The 13,140-nt window shown below is 41.8% G+C and overlaps 1 protein-coding gene across 2 annotated transcripts in view; it reads left to right on the forward strand.

The window, feature by feature from the left end:
* Positions 1–13,140, forward strand: part of LOC134225368 (neurobeachin-like protein 1) — a 215,212-nt gene that overhangs the window by 80,118 nt on the left and 121,954 nt on the right. The gene's annotated exons all lie outside the window — the stretch shown is intronic.

The following is a 13,140-nucleotide window of genomic DNA, read 5'->3' on the forward strand; positions in this document are numbered from 1 at the left end:
TTTCGGTGGCAGACGGAGTTGGCGCGCGTATATTTCCTCGCGAGAGAAATGCCATTTCGCTGCGCACGACGAGAGGGAGAGTACAGAGGCAATAAGCATAAGCATCGGGCACTCGATATGGCCAATTTGAAGGGATAGGAAACTACTGCCATATCAACCAACAGCGCAACGCGCCGAACAGTTCCGATTGCTGCGAGAGGGGCTGGAAAATCTGGTTTTTCCTGATGGACAACTTAGGGGATCGATATTCTGCATTTTCCTTACCCATCGCTCGCTCGCATATGTAGAAAGGAGGAAATGAGTAATCCAAAGAACTAAGGCTCTGCTTTGCACGGAATACCTCAATTGCTTACATCATAGTGTCGTTTTTGTTTCATATACATATGCATTGCGTTTGAATTTGCAATAGGTTGGGAATCAAATTTATTAGACATGTTGTTTCAATAACCTAAAAATTGATTATATTATATTCGATTTTTAAGTTACCAAGATAATACGAGGTTCAGTGCTGATGAAATTCGTTTCAACCATTTGAATGCTGAAAGGAAAATCTAAAGTCGGTCATTTTTTACCCCAACCGTTTTCCATTCCATCTCAATTGAACATTGCATCTAGTCAATTGACTAGATTCTATTCTATCACTTAAGAACCGCTTTATAATCCCTCTTGATTTCATACCGAACTAATAATCGTTTTGACTACCGGTCTAATAATCGTTTTGTAAATAGTCAGTTTGGTATGGCGGCGAACTCTTTTGGGCCGGAATGTGTCTTGTGAAGTTCAAAGTACGTGCGATTTTTTCTCCAATCAGCCCAAATACACGAATTCTTCAAACACCTCGATTTCGTCACCACCTGACCGTAACCCTTTGCGCGTTTCAAAGAGACTCGAGAATGCCCATGAAACCTGAACTGCGCACTTCATTTGATTTATCGTCGCCTTCACCTACCGTGTCAGTTTATCCTGAATATGGCGCCTTGAAGTCGATGAATATGTAAATAGATGATGAGAACGTTGCATTCGCGTCATTTCTGAAATATCCGACGTATGGCGAATCTTCTTGTTCTTCTTCATTGGCATTACATTTCCCACAGGGACATAGCTGCCTCGCAGCTTAGTGCCCATTAAGCACTTTCACCACAGTTATTAACTGCGAGGTTTCTAACACGATGATACTTTTATGCCCAGGCAAATCGAGATAATTTGCAATCCGAAACATGTCTAAACCGGCACTGGGAATCGAACCCAGCCACCCTTAGCATGGTCTTGCTTTGTAGCCGCGCATCTTACCGCACGGCTAAGGAGGCAGTATGGCAAATACTGGTCCGTGGTAGAGCGTTCGCCCATGAATCCCACCTGCTATTATAATAACGGAATATTTCAAAAAGATCTCCATGTATTGAGTGTTCGGAATATGAGTCTGTTCTTCTGAATCTTTTCTCGCTGGTAGTAGTTGAAAAATGTCCCTTGTTCTGCTGCGTACCGGCAAAAGATATCGAGGCATGATATCGAGAATCCGATATGCATCAATCCACAAGATACATCAATTTTTCAATCTCAGTTTTTGACATTATCTATGTGTTTCCCATGGGCCCAACTTAGCCTAGCGGTAAGATGCGCGGCTATAAAGCAAGACCATGCTGAGGTTGGTTTTGTTCGATTCCCGGTGCCGGTCTAGGCAATTTTCGATTTGGAAATTGTCTCGACTTCGCTGCGCATAAAAGTATCATCGTGTTAGCCTCAAGATATACGAATGCAAAAATGGTAACTTGGCTTAAACCGTCGAGTCAAGTACGAGACACTGAAGACGACACAGAGTTGTGGTCGAAATACGTATCTGCAAAAATATCGAAAATAATTAGTGAAATTGAATGGAGAGTACTTAACTCGTCTTTGACCGTTGAATACATTCCACTTTATATATTTTTCTAAACTTGGCTTAGAAACTTCGCGGTTAATAACTGTGGAAGTGCTGAATGAACACTAAGCAGTGATGCGGCAATAACACAGTGGGGGACGTAATGCCAATAGGAAGAAGAAGAAGTCATGTATAACTTTCCATACTTGCTAGATTTCTGGAAAGTATAGTCTATACTCAATAACAACTTAAACAATTATTTTAAAACAATTATTGTTATAACTATTATAGTAGACATATCAAACGTTGGATCATTACTTACAAGGATAAACTAACTCCTTTATAACTTTCGTTTTAAATCGTTGCTGACTTCGTAACTTAAGATAAAATTGGAGTGTCTCTTACCTTTATTCGGCTGGCTAGTAGGAATAAAATGAAACGAAAATAAATGGCAACGCATTTGCTGCCGCCGCCCTTACAGTGGGGGTAATCTGGCCCTTGGGAAGACTTCCATCCATGCTGATCACGTTGAAGACCTTTTCCATACCGTCCGGCGAAAATCGGCGTAATGAATGGCTGCAGTAGTTCGTATTTCTATCAGCGGCTTCGGTGGATGATATCGTTTGAAGAAACTTCTTCCGGTCATCGCAAGGAACGTAATGACGTCATCAGGGCTTTGTGGTATCCTTTGGAGATGTTGGTGAAATTGTGCGTTTCGCTTTTCTTACCCGCGGAGGTAACATACACCCAAAAAAATCTGCACGTTGTTTCCACCTGAAAAAGTACGTAGATTTTTTCCACCTGAAATTCACGTAACTTTTACCTGATTTTTCGATAGAATTTTCATTCTACGTGAAAATCAGGTAAGTTCTACCTGAGTTTTGGATAGAATTCACCGGACACGTAAGTTTCACCTGAATTTTTCTGAAGCATTTGCAGCTACGTGTGCACGTAAAATGTACCTGAAAATTCAGGTGGAAACAACGTTTAGATTATTTGGAGTGTACGCCAGAACTATGCGATCAGGGGCGTTCTTATCGGGATTTATACTCACGCAACAGTTTGAAATTTTAAAACAAAGACAAAAATGTCACTAGCTGAAGACAATTGCTTTCGTTCCTACCGAAGCCTAATATGCGAATCCTCGCTGAATCAAACACTGGCGTTTGAGCCCCCCTAAACTAAAACTTTCATCGGTTTTCCGTACTGAGGTTCAATATTGCAAAAGAATTCGAGTTCCTGTGGAGAAAATTAAACGGATAAAGTTAAAATGATTATTTAAAAGGAATGTTCGGAATATGAGTCATGTTCGGAATTTAAGCCGAAACAGTAGCAGGATTTGAGCAGTCTCGCAAGTCTCGCAAAAGTTTAAGTTAACCCTGCCGTTACCAACCACTCTTTTGAAAACGAAAATAAAAATCTTTTTAGCTGTAACTTTTTTGTCTTTTGACATTTTGTTTTGCAACTTTTTCCAAAAGAAGCGGAATTTATTCAGGTTTCAGGTGCTCTATGAATTTTCAGGACTGTCCACTTGATACCGGAGTTATTCCGGATTTAAAATGGGTGTTAGCTTTTGGTCATATGCCAGAACGCATACTTCGGAAATTATTATTTTAGATATTTTGAAGAGAAACGACACATAAACTATATATCAGGAATTTGATCGGTCCGAAATATGGCCTGTATTCCGGAATCCGGTCGTTCCGCCGGAACCTGTTACGGGGTCACTTTATGGAAATAGGCGAATACCATCATGTGACCCATCAAACTTCATGATTTCAAAAGTTATGGTATTCTATGGTAGTTTTGTACTTCATGGACCGTATTTGAACCGATTGGAACAAGTAAACTGATTTACCGAGTACCGGTTCAAGGTTCAATTTTGGTTATACCATGAATCGGTTCAAAGGTCAATTTTGGGAAATAAGCAAACCCCATCATGCGGTATATCAAAAACTTCATGATTTTAAAATTTAATGGCATTCTTTGGTAGTTTTGGACTTCCTGAAACGTATTCGAATTGATTGGAAACGGTAAACGGATTTATCGAGTACTGGTTTGAGGGTCAATTTTGGGAAAATGAGCTAATCCCATCATGCGGCATATACATTTTCATGATTTCAGTTGGGGTATCCCATGCTGAAACGGCTTCCTCCAGACGCTAAAACCCATCTTCTCAAACTCGTCAATGACATTTGGGAGAACCGCACTTTCCCCGACGAGTGGAGGAAAAGCCACGTGATCCCCATCCCCAAAAATCACACGACGGGTCGGGATCCCTCCAAGTTTCGACCGATCTCCCTCACCTCCTATGCCTGTAAGACCATGGAAAAGATGGTCAACCGCCAGCTCCGTGAAAAATTGGAAGCAGATGGAAGATTCGGCTTCCAACAGCACGCCTTTCGCCCAGGGTATGGCACCAGCACATACTTTGCCAACCTGGGAAGTGTGCTGCAGAGCGCGTATAACGAAGGCAAGCATGTTGACCTGGTTTCGCTGAACATTGCCAAAGCCTTCAGCAGGACTTGGACACCCCTGGTCCTCAACAAATTACAAGAATGGGGCATCACTGGCAACATGCTTGCCTTTATCAAAAACTTCTTGACCGGTAGGACCTTCACGGTCCTCATTGGCGGCTCTGCATCCGGAGAGTATGCCGAGGAACTGGGGTCCCCCAAGGGTCGGTTCTTGCGGTCACCCTTTTCCTAATTGCAATGGGCTCTTCGACATACTACCGGCCAACGTCCACCTCTTTGTCTACGCCGACGACATCCTCCTGGTTGTCGTAGGTGGAACTCCCGGACGAACAAGGATTAAAGCACAGGCGGCGGTTAGCGCAATCCACCGCTGGGCCACCTCCATTGGCTTTACTATGAATGCGGGTAAGTGCATCCAGGGCCATGTTTGCCATGGCCACCTTCAAGTCGGAGGCCCGCCTATTAAGCTTGGCCACGACCCCATACCTAACCGGAAAATCGTTCGCGTTCTTGGCGTCGATATCGACCGGCGGCTTACCTTTTTACCACACTTCCGGGCGGTGAAGGTGGCCTGCAAGCCGTGAATCAGCCTGATGAAAACCCTGGCCGCAAAACACCGTACCAACAATTGGCACACCAGGCTTAGTATAGGCCAAGCAGCCATTGATAGTCGCCTGCTATATGGGTTAGAGCTGACCTGTTCTGCGCGAAGGGACCTCATCAGCGTGCTTTTCCCAGTATTCAAAAGCTACGTCCGACTGGCTTCCGGTCTCCTTCCTTCCACGCCTGCTGAAGCAGCTTGTGTCGAAGCCGGAATCTTCCCTTCCCGGCATAGAGTCCTCATGGCCATCTGCTGCAAGGCAGCTTCCTATGCTGCGGTGACATCAGGAGAGTACAGAATCCCTCTCCTCGACGAGGCTGACCGAATCCTTAGAAGCATGGCAGGCACCGGGTGATAACTCCGAGGAGCTAAGAAGGTCGGTCATCAAGCTCGTGGCCACTCGTTTCCGGAACCATACCGTACGGTACACCGATGGTTCCGTGTCTAGCAGAGGAGTAGGTTTCGGTGTTCCCGGTTCCAATCTAGCCAGGTCCGAGAGCGTACCGTCTCAGGGCAGCGTATTTTCCGCCGAAGCTGCAGCCATCTTTGTCGCTGCCACCCTTCCAGCAAACAAACCGATTGCAATCCTTACGGACTCGGCCAGTGTGGTGGCTGCCCTTCAAAGCCACACCCCAAAGCACCCGTGGACCCAAGGAATCCTTGCAGGTATGGCACCAGACACCTGTTTCGCCTGGATTCCCAGCCATTGCAATGCATTGCGGCATTATGGGAAATGTGGAAGCTAACGCCCTTGCCTCCGTGGGGCATGAAGGCTCGCCCTATACCCGTTCCATCCCGCTGGACGACGTTAAAAAATAGACAAAAAGTGTCGTCGGCCAGGACTGGGCCCGGGCTTGGAACAGCAACAACGTCCTACCCCTAAGGAAGATGAGAGGCACCACTGGTCCCTGGCACGACCTGACCTCGCAAAAACAGCAGAACATCATATCCAGACTCCGGACCGGGCATACCAGGGTGGGGGTCCTTTCCGGTCGGAATGTGACTTTTGCGAGGTTAGGAACAGCGTTGAGCACTTTGTATGCAGGTGCCCGAAATTTAACCACCCCAGGAATCATTATGGTATTCCAGCTAGCATCCGGGATGCGCTAGCTGATAATGAAGCTAATGCGGCTGCACTCTTTTGCTTCTTGAATGATGCAGGTCTGCACCACGCGATATAGATCTGGACCTCTGCCTAAGGCGAAGGGACCTTCTTCGAATTCAAGTCCCACCCCCTCAGTGAACCCCTTTTCAGTTCAGCTGAGGGGCCTTTTGTTCCCAGCCATTTTAATAACGACATCTGCCATGTCATCGAACCATTTTTCTACCTTTTTACCAAGGTTTCCCAAAATTGACCTTTGAACCGGTACTCGGTAAATCAGTTTACCGGTTCCAATCGGTTCAAATACGGTCCAGGAAGTACAAAACTACCATAGAATGGCATAGCTTTTGAAATCGTGATATTTGACACGTTGCATGATGGGGTTTGCTTATTTCCCAAAATTGACCTCTGAACCGATTCATGGTAAAACCGTTTATCGGTTCCAATCGATTCAAAAACGGTCTAGGAAGTACAAAACTACTAGAGTATGCCATTACTTTTAAAATCATGAAGTTTGATATGCCGCATGATGTCGTTTGCTTATTTCCCAAAATTGATCCTTGGACCGGTACTCGGTAAATTAGTTTACCGGTTCCAATCGGTTCAAATACGGTCCAGGAAGTACAAAACTACCATAGAATACCATAGCTTTTAAAATCATGAAGTTTGATATGCCGCATGATGTCGTTTGCTTATTTCCCAAAATTGATCCTTGGACCGGTACTCGGAAAATGAGTTTACCGGTTCCAATCGGTTAAAATGCGGTCCCGGAAGTACAAAACTACAATAGAATGCCATAATCATGAAGTTTGAAGGGTCGCATGATGGTATTCGCCTATTTCCGTAAAGTGACCCCGTAACAGGTTTCGGCGGAACGTCCGGATTCCGGAATACAAGCAATATTTCGGACCGATCAAATTCCTGATCAAATTTGGTATAGTTTATGCGTCGTTTCTCTTCAAAATATCTAAAATAATCATTTCCGAAGTATGGCCAAAAGCGAACACCCATTTTAAATCCGGAATAACTCCGGTATTAATTGGACAGTCCCAAAAAATCGTAGAGCCCCTGAAACTTGAATAAATTCCGCTTCTTTTGGTGAAAGTTGCGAAAACAAATGTCAAAAGACAAAAAAGATACAGCCAAAAAGATTTTTATTTTCGTTTTCAAAAGGGAGATTGGTAACGGAAGGGTTAAAGTGTGCTATTTTCATATCCGGGCTTTCTCATCATGTTGATAACGCATGCTGTTCGGAATAACAGCGCCTCTACCGTTCTAATACTTATGCTTCTACAGTAATATCCCGATTTTATCACCCCCTGGTGAATTTTAGGGTGATAAAACAGGGTATGTGACAAAATTGAAAAAAAAAATATTTCCATTTTTTTAATTCATAACACAAATATGAATCATTTTATGCCTTGAAAAGGCCAAAGGCGTGATCGGTACCCGTTTTTTCTTGTCGAAATTGCTTACAGAATATTTCCCAGGTACTTAGAAGTCGCTCGTAATAAACTACAGGCGGTGAAAGTTATTTCATGAAAATCAATGTTGTTTGTGGTATTATTTACGAAAATAAAAAGAATGACAAATTTTTTTGGGGTGACAAAATTGGGTCGAAACGTGACTAAATCGGGACGTGATAAAATCGGGTCGAAAACGTGATAAAATCGGGGGTAGACAAAATCGGGGAGTGACAAAATCGGGTCAACACTGTACAAAGAACAGAATGCGTTCACTGCATATGTTCTTGGTCATCCAAGAAGTCCTTGGAGTAAGGCCTTTTGATCTACACGCGTAACTAAGGATTAGTTTTCCGGTTTGAAATATGGTACATGATCTCTGTAGTACAAAGAACAGAATGTGTTCTAAGGGCCATGTTCTTGGTTACCCTAGAAATCCCTGCAGTGAAGCCTTTTGATCTACACGCGTAACTATAGATCAATTTTCCGGTTCCAAATATGGTACATGCTCTCTGTAGTACAAAGAACAGAATGCGTTCACAGCATATGTTCTTGGTCATCCAAGAAATCTCTGGAGTAAGGCCTTTCGATCTATATGTGTAACTGAAGGTCAGTTTTCCAGTTTCAAATATGGTAAATGCTCTCTGTAGTACAGTAATATCCCGATTTTATCACCCTCCTGGTGGACTTTAGGGTGATAAAACAGGGTATGTGACAAAATTGAAAAAAAAATATTTCCATTTTTTTAATTCATAACACAAATATGAATCATTTTATGCCTTGAAAAGGCCAAAGGCGTGATCGGTACCCGTTTTTTCTTGTCGAAATTGCTTACAGAATATTTCACAGGTACTTAGAAGTCGTTCGTAATAAACTACAGGCGATGAAAGTTATTTCATGAAAATCAATGTTGTTTGTGGTATTATTTACGAAAATAAAAAAGAATGAAAAATTTTTTTTGGCTGGCAAAACCGGATCGAAAACATGAGAATATCGGGACGTGATAAAATCGTGTCAAAAACGTGATCAAATCGGTGGTAGACAAAATCGGGGGTAGACAAAATCGGGGAGTGACAAAATGGGGTCAACACTGTACTGCGTAGCTTGGATTCGAACGAACTGGAGTGTTCTCCCGAAATCTTCACACAGTTTGGCACACCATCCACCGTTGCTTTGATCAGTCTGGTAAGATTCCCAGGGATGGCAGTGATCAAAGTTTTAATTGTCAATGAGCATAATCAATCTGCTTCTATCGACCTCTCAAATTGAATTCGATTGAGGCAAATATGCTGAGGCAATCAGTGGCGGCGTACGGTCGATAAAAGCACTTCACCCGCGGGAAGAGTACTAATCTCCATCTTAGTTGATTCTTGACAGTGCGCTCCAGGTTTAATGATGGCTAGTGGTAGAAGCTTTCATTAGTAAGAAACCGATTGTGTTGCAGAAAAGGTAATTTAGAATCAACATCCAGTTTAAAAAAAGAGCTGGTTTGTCACGGGTAGCTGCGTCTAAAACTCTTTAGGAAGAGGAATGAGTAACGCATCGTCTGTTATCGTCGACTTCACAAAGAAAGTTTATCCGGAATAAGCATCAGACAAGAAAGTGTCACGTTATATTTCGTTTGACATGTATTTCCCTTTTTAGATGATCAAATTTTCGCCAGTGGGATAAACTTAAAATATTAAAACGTATGGACTATTCAAATCAAGCTGGGATTGAATCACCACGCACTCATCGCCCGAAGATCATACATGAGTTGAATCATCCGTTTGAATCATTGCAGAATGTTTTTACATGAGTAATCAATAACTTGCGGCCGATTGTTATTTCACGCGATCTGTAGTGATTTTACAATATCTCTAGGGTGATGCTTTATAGATTCAAAAATTTAATCAGGGCATGGTGTGGTATCGGTTTTTATTTTTTAGGACATTATGATCGGAATAGTTTGGATGCTCAAGACCATAACCGTACAATATTTTTTCCAGGATAAAACAGCTTTTAAAACTGAACTTTGACAGCTGATTTAGCTCTAGCGTTATATACGACCCATCCGTATTGAACCGGTAAGGTAATAATAATTATTGTGTAGGTTACATGGAAATCATTTCTATAGCCTACCATTTCACTTCTACTTAGGGTAAATCGACGTAATTGTATGCGATTGCATTCAAACATAAATCACTGCCAATTACATCAACAGATTGTAAAACTTTTTCCGCTGTGCAAATTATCTTGAGATTCAGCTTATAACCTTTCTTATATCTTCAGCCGTTGAGTCGGTGCACTGTGTTCGACATGTTTTATTTCAGTTTTGCAGTTTCCAGATTTCTGTAGCATATAGAGTATTATTGCCTTCATTACTAGTGCTCGTAATGATAATAACTTACTCGTCTCCTGGGGCATACTTTACCACAACACTTTTTTGTTGGTATTACATCCTTTACTGAAACATTTCCACCTCGCAGCTTCAATGTTCATTAAGCACTTCCATAGTTTCTAAACCATGTTACTATTTGTGCATTTGTAAATCAGGCTGTGGAACAAAAGGTCGAAAAACGAATAGTCGAACGACAAAAGAAGGGACTAAAGGTAAATGAGACAAAAGGTCAAATGTTCAAGCTGACAAACGTTCCACCGACAAAATCTTTAGTTTTATACAGATGATTAGGACAAAAAGCTCATTTTTTATTTCATGCGCAGCTCCTCAACTAGCGTACGATGTGTATATCAAATTTTAGAACTACAATTTTTTTGTTCTTTCGATCTTTTGCTCATTCGTCCTTTTGTCGAGATTCGTATATCATGAGGCTAACATGATGATACTCTTTGCATCCAGAGAAGTCTTTAAGAATTTGCAACGAGAAAGTTTCCTACATCCGATCAGGAATCGAACGCTGCTACTTTTTACATGGTCTTGCTGTGCAGGAGTGAAACTTACCGCTAGGCTACAACGTATATAAACAACTTATTGCATAAATCACCCAAACAGCGGATGACAGATTTTAATGCAGATATGTATAAAAACCTTGCCACATCTATATTACATTTTGACATATTCAAATTCGAAAGCTTTGAATGCAAATTGTAATGAAATCTTATAATTTTGAATTGTATAAAAAGCTTACATTTGTTTTTTTTTAAATCTTACATAATTGTATACGCCAAGATTTTAAACAACAATTGTAAGACTTGTTTTTTGGATGTAAAGTAACAACTGGAAAATGTGCGCACCCTCAATTACGATTATGAACTGCATTCTGTTTTTATTTTATAAATTTAAATTAGTTTAAATGCAAACCACTAAAAAACAAGAATCAGTGTGGAATGAAGAAGTGAACTAGTAGAAATCAGTGGAATAAAAAATCGCCTAGGCGGCTGCTGTTAAGGCTACCAAACAACTGTGTAGGTACGACGTTTCTCAATTACCCGTTTGTGGCCGTTTGCAAACGCACGATGCATTTTCCGACCTCACCACTTTCATCTAAACTGGAAAGTTGTCGGTTCATTACACCGACCCGTTCGATCTGCGCTGAACAGGATCAAGTTCAGTATATTTGTTTTTTTTTTTCTTTTTTCGAACTGAGGAAATTCGTTATGAGCCTCTGGTTACCTAAGGTGCAGCAGCAGAAAAGGAATTCCTATCAATTGAGTCGTGTGGCATATTTAGTTTGGCGGAGTTCGCTGACATGTCCATTGAAGGCAAGGTTGGGTAAAATTGATCGCGATACCGCTTGATCGATTGATAGGCAAGCCGTTTTGAGAAATTTAATTAATGTTTCCGATGTTCGGCTTCCTCTCTCGCAAAGTTTTCCTTCCTGTTCGAGCTTAAGCCGCATCGGCACTTGATGTGGGGCTGGTTGCTGAAGACTAATTATATCCGTACGTATGTTAGTAAGGCAGTATATCTCCAAGTGTCCTTCCATATACGAAGACGTCACCGAGTGTGGTTTCGTAATATGATCTACTTTTCTTACTTGGGGAGCTCGTTGCTGCTATATGTAGGTTACAGGAAATATTGCAGGAAACTACTCAATAAGAAGTTGTACCTTATTTGAAGTATGCTTTCAGACAGAGGTACATTCCGCACAACAATGTTGTTTTTGAGGTTTACAAAAGATATTTTTGCTAAAAGTCGAAGATTTTTTCAGCATGAGAACAACTTCTTACTGAAACGAAATCGAGTTTTGAATATGTGTGTAGAACCAATATCACTGCGGTAATTCCTTTAAATAATTTACTATTCGTCATCACATCTTCTATTCATACAAATGTATAGACAAATAAATGCTTCAATGCTCCGGTATGCTAGACAGAAGCACCCCTACTATGCTACAAGAACATGCGTCGTCTTCCACACCTTAGCGGACAGCGAGGAGACCAAATTCCTGAAACTAGGTATTGCGATAAAAGAGAATTCTGCGAAGCAAAGAAGAAGAAGAAGCAGACTGTGTGTCGGAAACTTCAAAATGGCATGCACTGTACGAAAAAAGTTTATATTTCTTGATATCAAGGATATTGGAGAAATCTAAAATGTTTCAAAATCACATAAATATATGACAAAATGCCTTGAAAGTACCATAAAAAACTTGTTTAAAAAATATAGCGGCTTATAACACTCCTTGAATGTTACACATTCTCGTTGATTTTTATAAGCAACATACACACCGAGAAAATAAGCCAACCATTTTTACCGTGCATCAGGTTATTTGACGTTTGCGGAACAACTTTCCGACAGTCGACCTTCGGACCCCGGTTCGATTTTTTCTATCTTCTCGCCATACATAGTAATACACTCGCAATTTGTGGGTCGTGTGTTCAAACCCCACCGAAGAAAGTGTTTTAGTATTTAAACCCCGAAATCGATCTTTTGCTAGCAGTCAGTTCAACAAAGAGAATGGCTCCGAATTTTTCTGACCAAGTGCTAGAAAAGTTGTTTCCGCTGCATACAGTTTAGCCTCAAACAAGAGGGATTTGAGTCTTTCAACCATCTGCAGGGTTAAGTAAATTTTGTTATACTTCAGATACTGGTATAAAGGACTAAATACGATGAATACTGAATCGATGAATCCGATGAAGTACTAGTACTTATTGTCCTAGTTCGAAAAATGCGTGGAGCTATGGAAAATTATGGACGAGAAGGGAAGCTTACCAGACTGTCCTGGAAGTCCCTGGAAAGCTTACCAGACTGATCAAAGCAACGGTGGATGGTGTGCAAAACTGTGTGAAGATTTCGGGAGAACACTCCAGTTCGCTCGAATCGCGCCGGGGACTGAGACATGGTGATGGACTTTCGTGCCTGTTGTCTAACATTGCGCTAGAAGGTGTCATGCGGAGATCCGGGTGTAACAGCCGGGGTACGATTTTCAACCAGTCTTGCAAAATGTCGTGACCATCACCAGATGATCAGATATGAAAACAAAAACCACCACGCTTTTAAACGATGTTCTTTACTGACAATCACGGCAAGCGCATCGTGACATGTAGAAGCTGACACGTGAGTACCTTCGGTAAGCGTGACACCCAGATTGACAACCACAAGCTGAGAGCCATAAAGAGCATCAGGTCGGTCAGCTGTCAAAAGTGCAGGTGAGCACCGTTATTGATTGATTTGGTTGTCGTTTGATTGGACTGACGTC

Source organism: Armigeres subalbatus, chromosome 3 (genome assembly GCF_024139115.2).
Source record: "Armigeres subalbatus isolate Guangzhou_Male chromosome 3, GZ_Asu_2, whole genome shotgun sequence".
NCBI classification, from domain to species: Eukaryota; Metazoa; Arthropoda; class Insecta; order Diptera; family Culicidae; genus Armigeres; species Armigeres subalbatus.